The sequence below is a fragment of the Cyanistes caeruleus genome, chromosome 1, assembly GCF_971803275.1.
Source record: "Cyanistes caeruleus chromosome 1, bCyaCae1.hap1.1, whole genome shotgun sequence".
Lineage (NCBI taxonomy): Eukaryota > Metazoa > Chordata > Aves > Passeriformes > Paridae > Cyanistes > Cyanistes caeruleus.
This window is the reverse complement of record NC_141701.1, coordinates 31,780,975-31,792,207: the sequence shown is the minus strand read 5'-3', so window position 1 is coordinate 31,792,207 and position 11,233 is coordinate 31,780,975. Positions and strand designations below refer to the sequence as shown.

The following is an 11,233-nucleotide window of genomic DNA, read 5'->3' as shown; positions in this document are numbered from 1 at the left end:
GAGGTCCACATTGTCATCTGGTTACCTTTGAGTGCTGTTTGTAGCTCAAAAATGGCAAAAGCACTGCAAGTGTGTGGAGGGGCTGTGTGTGTGTGTGTGTGAATGTTTTTGTGTGTGTGTGTGAATAGTTCTGTGTGTGTGTGTGTGTGTGTGTGTGTGTGTGTGTGTGAGTGGGCATGTGTGTTTTTCTGTCCAAGCTTTTAAGTAAGAAAGTGGCAGAGGACCAGCAATTCCTATAGGAAAGGGAGAAGGGAAGGGTAGTTGAGCTTATAATTTTATCAGTGCTGCTTATTGAGGAACATTGGTTTTAAAGGAAATCACTTTAAATAATTTTTTTCTCAAATTCTTATTTACCTATGAGGTCAACATGATCAAGGCATCCACTTTGGGCAATCACTTTTACTATTTTTAAACTCACTTTTTCTTTCCAGCTGTTCCAATGTGTTCCAGCTTACTCCCTTTGTTGATTATCTCCTTTCACCGAGGAGGTGACTAGCTATGAAACTTCTTTTTAACAATGTTTTAGAAAATACAAGAATAGTCTAATGTTTACCTTAATAAATTACTTTGTATGACATTTCAGATGACTGAAAATTAAATTAAAATTCTTGTAGGTTTTAAGGAAAGTGAGAATAAAAGGCACATTATGTGACTGTCAGATATGCTGGTTACACTTGAGGCTGGCAGTGGTTCTGTGAATTTCCCCAAGGCTTTTGGAGCTCCAGATAGAAAGGGATGTTTGTGAGTACTTTTGGCTAGCTCTTCTCTTTCATACTCAGTCCTTCCTTTAGAGCTTTATACCTGCTTCACATCAGATTGGATGTTGCAATGCATGTGCATATACTTTATATTATCTGAAAAAAAACCCCACCCTAAATTATGTAGAATGACCAAGTTAGGAAGGAGAGCATCTTTGCGTGTATGTTCTGGTCTCTAGCTTCTGTCAGTATGAAACAGATGGGTTTATTTTGACCCACAAACAGTGTGAGTACTATGAAATTATGAGGGAAGACAGTACTGACACAGAGATTAAGTGTTATATGCCAGGAGACATTCAGAGGAATAAGAAAGTGAGAGACATACTGTGAAAGACGTTTGAACACATTCAGTAACATTGAAAGATATTCAGAAAACAGAATACCTGAACACATGCTACTTACTACGTATTCTTCATATTCTCTCCTGAGAGAGAATGAATATGTAAGTCAGGATAGCCTGCTTGTTGTCATCCTGTGGTTCTGAAAGAACCCTCAAAAAGAAATTGATCTACATTAACTCAGAAACAGAGAGCAAATTACATCTGCATTGGGATGCTGAAGGTTAATAGATGTTCAGGAAGCAGGCTGAGGTCTAGAGTGCATCACATGCTAATTCAACATTTAAAATGACATGCAGATGCATAAAAATATTGGGGTAACTGAGAATCTGAAAGGTACCTAAAGTGACCCCTATAATCTGCTTTGTACTCAAAAGCCTTAGCTGGGATTGTGTATCAAGCTTGGGATAGTCCAGCCTAGAAATGATTCAGTTCCTTTGGAGGGAGTTTTGAAAGTTGTAAAAGCCAAAAGAGGACTCAAGAAGATATGACATCAGGCAGAAATTCAAAACCAAGGCTTAACAACCTACGGAAGAAAAAAATGAAAGGGGACAGTATTATAGTCTTGCACATCTGCAAAGAAGGGAAACCATTGTTTTTCAGACTTAAAGTGGATAGCTTATTACTTAAATGGAAGAAAACCAGTCTACACATAAGAAAACACTTTCAGCATGGAGATTATCCAAACCTTGAAACAGATTCCCTGAGGAGAGTGTGAAATATGTAATTGGAGGCCTTTAAAAACAAAAAAACTACAGACAGAAGAAGGTGAAGTCTTCTCCAGCTTTAATGTCTCTGTGATTCTGTGGTTTACATCCTTTCTGTCTCAGTTTCCATGTTGCCTGTGAAAAGGTCTATCACAGAAAAGGAAAAAAACCCAGGCTTTTTAAATTGGTAACTACTTACATAGGAGATATAAAGATATTTTTATTTTAAAACTGTTTCCCCCATTGTCATAAAACATTTCACATATAATATCAATGAGTCTTCTTTAAAATTCCCTGCCTCCTCTCTGATATTTTCACAATTAAGCTGAATCTAATTTGTATTTTGGTTCATATTGCCAGTTTGTGTGATTATTGATATAGTTATAACCTATTGTGTGTGTGTCTGGAGCCCTGTAAATAATAAATCCAAAATGTTCTGTTCAGTTGCATTCTATATCCTTTTTTTCATGAGTACACTGGAAAAGCAGAAGGTGAAATTCTGATATTTTTTAAATCTTAAACTTCTGTTTCATACTACCAGGTACATGCCCTGTAAAGACGTGCTAGAGTGTTTAATAAATACTTTTGGCAAATATTTTATGTATAGGCTAAAAAGATTCAAGGATAAGCAATTTAAATAAGCCAAAGCCAAAGCCATTCCAAAACTATCTCTGCACAAAAATTAAGAGAAAGGTATAAGTAGCTAAGGATTTTTTTGGTTCAAATGGTCAAATCTATTTTCAAACCACTCTCACCATAATATGCTTCAGTTACTTTGGCTCTGTGTCATATGAAACAATAAAAGTGGTGATGTGTTGAAGCTGAAACCATAAGGTGAGAAAGTAAAATCTGTTTTTTAAATTTATGTGGCCTTTTGGGCTTTGATTTATGTTATAATTGGCTATCCAAATTCTATAATCAAAACCTTATTTGTGATTTTAAAGAAAGCCAGTAGGTTGGGTTGGAAATAATGAATGTACACTTCTAGAAGTTTCATGAGATCAAATGTTTAATGAAAAGTTTGACTTTGGTTTTAGTTTTTATACAGCAATATGGGAAAATGTTAAAGGTGTAAACATTTTAATCACAAATAAAAATATTTTATGCAAAAAAACCTTTGTAAAAAAAAGGACTATCAAAACAATAGAAAATGATGTACTATTATTTTAAGAAATTCACACCAGTGGAAGCATTAGAAGAAAGAAAAAATTTGAGACATTGCCACTGGTTTCATGGACCTCTCCCTTTGAGAAAATTACCCAGCCACCCTTGCCACTGCAAAGAGATTCTCCTCGTGAATCTCTACTACTGTTTTTTAAGTGCATTTGAATACTCATTAGATGATGGTAACTTCAACGACATCAAACATCCAAAATCCGGGTATTGAAGAGACAGATACCTGTGTAATAAATGTCTGCTGTCTTTTCAGGATGACTCAATTTGATTTTAGCACAAACAGCAGTCCACTGGAGACAAGTGTGCATCACTTAGAACAGAATGCTTTGTCACCTACAGCCCCAAAATTAACAGCATCTCCAACTCTGTGGCAGTGAAAAACCTAAACTAAGGCACACTGACCCATTTTTATACAGCACTAAGTCCATGTGTTCTGAAGTACCCAGAAACAATGAATTTGCAGAATATAAGCTGACATTTATAGCTTCCCTTTATGGTAAAGCCTCTTCACTTATGAAACCTTCCAAAATGATTGCTTGAATACCTAGGAGTACAAAGGAAGGATTTTGTCTTTTTCACATACGTATGTGAAAAAACACAGAATCACAGCATGGTTAAGGTTGGAAAGGACCACCAGTGAGGTCATAATACATACATAAAAACTTAGAGCCCTTCTTTCAATTTATGCAAGCATAACATCACCCCTGTACAAAGTGTTTAAGCAAAGGTCTTTTGCTCCAATACTTCATTTATTCATGATCTGTAAAACCGACTGAGTGGGTAAATATAAGAAAGGACCAGCCTTAAAGAGAGATAACTACCTCAAAATAACACCACCTTCCCCTATGTTCCCTATTTAGGAATTTCCCTAAAAATCCCTGTTTACTGTATCAACCTCCATCGTCATTATAGATCAGACAAGACAGGGAAGAAAAGGCAGACTGTCCTAGCTGGTCAGCAGATAATATAACTAAACATCACCTCAGCCTCAAAAATAAAGAAAAATGCAAGAGTTGCAAGACTGAAGTTCATATTGAAAAAGAGCAACTGATAGATAGTTAAATAAGATAAAACACCTAGTCCCACCCTTTTATAATTTTATAGGTTTTTATTACATTGAGGACTTCTCAAAATCTAGGAAATTACATATATTTTTGATTTTGAAAATCAAATTGTGTAGTTGTTTACAGACAGCAAGCCTACTTGTAAAGCACAAAAACGAGCATGTGGAATGGTACTGCCTGGTTTCACTGTATCTTTTGTCATGGTGGATAACATATCTTAGAACTTGATTAACTCACTGGCAGTTGCTTTTCATTTCTTCTTGCCTGAAGCCTTGCTGCAGCTGATTTCTGATGAATTGGGACTTTCTCAAAACCCATACTGGATTACAAGCTAGCTACATATTTTGACCTTGTTTTTTTCAAAAAGGCAGATATTGTATATATAACTTTGAAGTAGCTGGACTACTTTCATAATGGTCCATGTTGCAAAGGTTAGTTGCTTCTGATCTATTTGATTATATGCATTCTGTACCTCAATAACCATTCTTACAGCTTTTGATGATAAGGATCTCTTAAATCATCTACACCTCAAGGAAAGTATAAGTCCTTCTGATTTGACAACATTTTCTATTCAGTTTGCCTCAGCATAAAATATGTCAACAGTTTGAAGCAATGGAGAACTTAGAAACTGTTGTGAGCAGCACAGCTTACATCAATACCTCCATTGTTCACAGTCTTGGCATCACTAAATGAAAAGGTAGTGTCAGCATAAGGCTAATTAAAATAAAAAAGTTACCTTCTGTAACTTTTCTGAGGACAGTTTTTATGAAAGGCATATTATGGGAGAATTTTTTTTTTTTTTATTTTTTACAGAACCATTTCTGGTCACATTTACATAAATACCAAAAGTAGTGAAAGAGAGAATGCAAAAGGAATCACTCTATAACCTTAAAATGTCACTAACATAGTCAGGTATCCCTCCAGTCTTGGTTCCTACAATAGCTTTTGGAATATTTTCAGCATTCTTTTCAAGAAAGAGTTTATTTTAGAAATTAACTTCTCTAGATTTTCAAATACACTTTACTGAATAACCAACACAATGAATATAAAATTTAATATGGTGGTCATGAAAATTTTCCTTTTTTAATTACAGAGGCTGGATTTTAAGCAAGAAGTTTGAAGATAAATATTCTTTGGATGTATTTCATTCCATACCTCTCTGTATACAAGATTTTCAGTGAATAGAAAATCTGAGACGGATTTAATCAAGAATACGTGCCATACCCTGATGCACTCAGACCAGTCCTACACATATAGAATGTGCATGGGGGTTTCCCAAGCTGGCTGAATTCCTGAAAAATCCTTTTGCCAAGCTTAGTGATACAGCACAATTAGCCCCAGCAGGTAAATTTGATAGTAAAGTGCTTTTTTTTTACTGGCTTAGCTGCACTCTGTGTGTGTAAATGGAGTGGAACCAGGAATCTGGTATTTCTGGGCCATTGGTCAATGAAATATTCTGGTAAGGTAAAAAGGAAAAGGAAGTTGACTACTATGTTCCAAACTTTGGGAAATCCTATTAATGTTAGTGGAACTGCAGCAGCCGAATAATGGTCATCACAAATTAATATCCAAAGTAGAATTTAAGAGGTTCATACATAGGAAAATAAATTTAACAACTTAACTTAATAGGCTGTTTACTAAGAAGTGACATCTACCAATCTTTTCAGCAGTAACATATGTTTAAACATAAATTTGAAATGTTGTTTTTGTCCAGTATCTCCATAAAATCTGAAAGCAGAACAAAAAATATTTGAAACTAACTTGAAAGCAGTGACGACATTGCTCACATCAGACTATTGTCATTTCCCTAAAGCAGCAAAAGAAAGAAATGTTAGTTTGTACCCTGTGTCAAACATGAGTCTATATTTCAATAGACTTCTGGCAGAAGTCAGTGTTATGTAGTTTTAAACGAAGGATTGTTTGTCTTACAGAACTGAAGTTAACAAAATTAATTGTTCAGATTTTAGCTGAGAAAATGAAGCTGAATTGAATTAATGGACTAATCTACTTCAATATATTTTTAATATTTGAGTTTTCATTTGGCATACACCATTTTTTGTGTCTTTTACAGCCAGATATGTTGACATATGTCCAGCCAGATATGCTGACAAGTGTCCAAAGCATAAAATAGCCATTAGAACAACCTAATTTTTTTCTTTGCTTCTATGTAACTTGGCTGAAAGCAGAGAGGTAATCCATCTTCCTATTTGGTGCAAAGTCTCTTGTCATCTGCTGATTGACTGGCATAAATCAATATCAACTTCTGGAGCTCATAATATTTATTTGCATGAAGTCAAAGCTTACAACATATTGTGTCAGGTTTCCACATGCTACAGATTTTTAATCAAGAAACAATTTATTATTCTTTCAGCAAAGCTCCAAGCAGAAAGCATATGTAAAATCTGGCCAGAATTCTCTCAGAAATTCCTTCCTTCCTTTCTTCCTTTGAAATGAGCAATCAGGAAGATCCTCTAGACCATTAACAATCTTCCTGGTATTTTAAAAACCATTAATGACTTCCTTCACCGGGAAAAAAAAGCAAGTGCTTTTTGCCTTCAGAGTAGCTTTTATGAGAGTTCTGTGCTTCCTGGTCTGGGGAGGTGGAGTGGTCTGTGATGGCACACACTCCCCTAAGGATTATAGTGGTCCTGGTTGAAATGGCTCATGTTTCTGGCTGACCAAGGTCTTGCTGGAGCACATGATGTTGGTTTGCTGTCTTGTTCTCAGCTGCTAAACTCCCCAAAAGAAAGCACAGCTGTACTATATGCAGTATTTCTGTCATCCTCACTCCCCTAAGATTTCATAAAAAAAAAAAAAAAAAAGAAAAATATTATAAAGACTATGATGAAAGATTAATGTTAAGAAATACTGTGGCATCAAAGAACAGAAAATAATACAGAATGTCAAAATGCACTCTAATCTAAGAAACACATTTTGAATGTTATAATTGTGGCTTTTAGGACTGGAGATTATGAAAAGGAGGCTGGTTGCTAGCTGCTGCAGTTTGCAGAGGAGAAAAAAAGTGAAGTTTATACTTTCTACTCTTGAGTCTAAACATAGACTACATGATGTTCTGAGTTTTAGTAGGTGGTTTAAAGGCAAAATTCTATAGATTCACTGTTTGAAATTTTAAGAAATAAAAAACCAACACAAAAAAAACTCTTTTGGACCTAGGTCATTCCTGTCATTCACCTAGACCAGGGTCTTTACAAAGCAGTGACTGTCTTTCTTTCATCAGACATGCCCTCAAATAATCTGCCATTAAAATCACAAATTTATTTCTATTAAAGCAGTAAAATAATCCAAATTCATTGCAAAAATACCTCTACTGCAAAATACAGACTCATTTGTTCCCTGTCCTTTAACTACTAATTATTTCCAAAGATAGAGCTGTACTTCTAGAAATCACATATCTCTTCTTTATAGCTGTTTGGACAAACCATAACAATCCAGTGCAATTATCATTTTAGTACTTTAGTCCCTTTATTTTTTAGTACTTAAAATAAAAATGCTTTTATTATTTTGTTGCCATCTTTAGGTTGTACATTTTTAGCTCTGAGAATCTTTCTACAGGGTGAATTATGCTCATCACTTTCATGGACATGTTTCATTTTATCTTGTGCACTGTGATTCACTCCAACCAAACTATGTACCCCTTCATATTTCTTCTCCAAACTTCTAGTTTCCTGGAAAAATTAAATCTTTGTGCCTCAACTACTCCATAATAAGTGATTTTGTTACTTTCAAGAATTTATGTCATGCCCAGCTGGCAGCTAAGCACCAGACACTTTCTGGATTGGAAAAAGGAGAAGAGTAAAAACTGGGGAACACAGGGTTTGAGATATATACAATTAAATGAGTAAAGAGAAAGCTGTGCATGCAAGCAAAAGAAAATAAGGTATTAATTCACTACTTCCCATGGACAAGCAGGTGTCCAGCCATTGCAGGGGAAGCAGGACTCCATCACATGTAATTTTACCTTGGGGAGACAAATGCCATAACTTTAAACATTCTCCACTATCTTCTTTTCCCCAGGTTTTATATGATGAGCATGATTCCATATAGTATGGAATATTCCTTTGGTCAGTTGAGCTCAGCCAGCCTGGCTGTGTCTCCTCCCATTTTCCCATGCACTTCCCAGCCTCCTTGCTGATGAAGTAGGGTGAGGAGCAGAGAACACCTTGATGCTGGGTAAGCACTGCTCAGCAGCAGCGATAACATCCCTTTTTTATCAGTGGTATTTCCAGCATAAACCCCAAACTCAGCCATACCAGCTACTATGAACAAAATTAACTGTACTCCAACCTAATCAAGCACATCCTCCACCCATTATTCCACACCATTTACATAATGTTTAAGTCCCACAGTATCCAGTACAGCCTCACTAACCACCACCTCCCTTCTCACCCTTCAATGTCACACAGAGATATAATTTTATTAGTCTTTACCACTAATGTCCATTAAATGTCCATTGAGTTAATTTAGTCCATGACTTTGGGCTCCATCTGCTATGGTGGTCACTCAGGACAGGAGAGGTGGTGCGCTCCATGGAGTTACTGAAAACCCAAGTCAGCTCTGGTTGGATGCAGCTGCTTCCTGTAGAACTTGTTCTCCACTGGTTTGGGTGGTTCCTGCCATAGTAATTTCTGGAACAGTCAACTTAAAACTTGGGTTACAAAAATTTAAAGGTATTTCCATCAAAATCTCCACCCCTGTTCCCTTTGGACCAGATCACAGTGTTTGTCATTGCAATGAACCCTTCTCCAGCCTGGACTTACCTGCAGATTGTAGTCCCATGGTAGAGCACTTGCTCCTCTAAGTTAAAGAGAGAATGCAAAACTCTAGAAGTTTTATCTGGGAGTCTTTTCAGGGATATACATACCTGCTGTGTCACAGACTTATCTGCAGCCACAGTTGCTTTGAGGTGCAGCTGTTCCAGTGTGGCCTTTTCCTGTGGGGCACAATGTCTTCAGAGATACCTGATCCATCCTGGCCTTACCCATGGCTGCAGTTCCTGCAGGGATGCACCTGCTCTTATCCATGGCCACACTCTGAGGTGCTCCAGCACGTCTTCATGCAGAGTCACTGATGTTTCAAGGTGCACCTGCTGCAGCGCAGACTTATCCATAGATACACAGATATTCTGAGGTATTTCTTCTCCAGCATGGACTTACCCTTGGACACCAATACCTTCAGAGTTACATCTGCAGGGGGGACACAGAGATATCCATGGCACACTTTGGGGTGTCCTGCTCGCAGGTCACAGCCCTTTCAAGTCAAGTTCACACTGGATTTCAAGCCTCTCCAGCAGAGCAGGACAGAGAGAGCAGCGATGGCCTGGCCATCTGCCAGTCCAGGCACATTGCCACGGTTGTTATCAAAATGTTCCCAGGCACAGCAGAGCAAGATGATAAGCAGAGCAGCAGTGCAGCAATGCACAAAGCAGAGAAAGCAAAAAAAACCAGCCACTGATGAGCACTAAGCTATAATACATAGCGGGCAAGCACTACAGCCTGACAATTAATAAGCAGTAACAACAGCTATACATTTGATCTGGCACATTCCAATCAAATCTGTCTTTACCTTGAATCCTTTGAGGTCCATATTGGATACCTCACTGTTTTTTTCTATAGCACTAAGCAGGAAAAATAAAAATAAAAAATACTCAAAGCCCCATTGAATCAATGTAGTTTAAAGCACCCAATCTGTGTAGAGTATCTTGACATGCCCTATGTTTTAGGAATATGATAATGAAATAAAACCCTTTTTTCTCCCAAGATCTTGTTCTGTTCAACTCTTTTATTTATTGCTTTGTAGTTGTTCCAGTCATACGGAACCATGCTAGTTATTTTCATGGAATATTCTTAAGATGAAGGACAGGGCCAGGGAAACAGCCTTGAGACAGAGGTTCAGGCATGGCTGGAGAACAGGGTAGCTTTGTCATCAACTACAGCATGTGCTTGGCAGGGCTGTTGGGAGAAGCAAACTAACGTGGCCAAAGTGCATTAAATGTGTGAACTCCTATACACTTGGTTATTGTAAGATGTTGCCGGGGTAGAAAGTTGCCTCACAAAATACATCCCTGAATAACACAAGCACACCTTCACTCAGCTCTGTTCAGATATTCAAGTGTCCCAGAGAACTGTGGCTGACCCATCCCTGGAAGAGGTGAAGGCCAGATTGGATGGGGCTTTGAGTGACTTGGTCTAGCAGAAGATGTCTTTGACCATGATCTTTAAGGTTCCTTCCAACCCAAAACATTCTGTGATTCTATGATCCTGTATGTCTTTACAGTTATTACTTTATTCCCTCAAAGAAGTTTTCTACCATCTGCCATTAATCTTTAACATTATCTGTCTCGAAAAAGTGAAAAATTCTAGAATATACTTCAGTTCTTTATTTTACTTAAACAGGAATTGGCATTTTCCCTTGAATATAATACTAGGGCTAATTTCAGACTCTCTAGATTAATGAGACAGACTTCAATGAATTTGTGATAAATTAAGGGAGGTGGTGTGGTCCTGCTCTGGCTGGGTACACAATGAGGTGGAGTCTGTATAGTTTCCTGTGTGGACCACTTAGCTATAAAAAGCCTTAATTTTTTCACTACTTTTTATGTCTTTCCCATCTATGATTAAGAAATGTTGCGCAACATGAATTTTCTAGAAACAGAGTTAGTAGTGAAAATTAATTCTTAAACAAAAGTGAGGGTTGTGATGCAGCTGAGTTATTTTCTGCTGTAAGAACTGGTAAATATTAGATCATCCAAACAGACAACGGTCTCTGTCTGAACAGACACACAGTCCAGAAACACGATAGTAAATATTAGCTGCTCAAAACAACAGTTGCAGTGAGAAGGATTTGAGAGATCTGTAGGCTGCAATGTCTCCTTACAAAATAGCTCGTGGAAAAATTCCAAGAGTGGACAAATTTGTCAGGGTTACAAATGAGTAAAATTTGCTCAGCAAAAGGTCTCGCTGAGCTTGCTTGTTAGCTAGATGAATTTCTTGCTTGTTCATGGAGCAGGCAAACATGCCACTGGTCTGAGTTCTCTGAGTTTTTTCTGGATACTTTCCAGTTCCAGGGGTTCTGCTGTGGCAGGGGAGGATTTGGCCAAATATATATGGGTTTTTTTTTGGTTTTTTTTTTTGTGTTGCATAAAACTGTAGGAAGATAGCTTTGCCAAAGGG

The 11,233-nt window shown here is 37.3% G+C and overlaps 1 long non-coding RNA gene across 1 annotated transcript; it reads right to left on the bottom strand.

Annotated features, from left to right (window-relative positions):
* Window positions 1-6,302: 6,302 nt before the first annotated feature.
* LOC111924636 (uncharacterized) lies at window positions 6,303-9,362 on the bottom strand. Its single transcript, XR_015285521.1, has 4 exons — window positions 9,218-9,362; window positions 8,926-9,057; window positions 8,492-8,674; window positions 6,303-6,835 (listed from the first exon to the last, which is right to left on the bottom strand). It is a non-coding gene; the product is annotated as an uncharacterized LOC111924636 (long non-coding RNA).
* Between the last annotated feature and the right edge of the window lie 1,871 nt (window positions 9,363-11,233).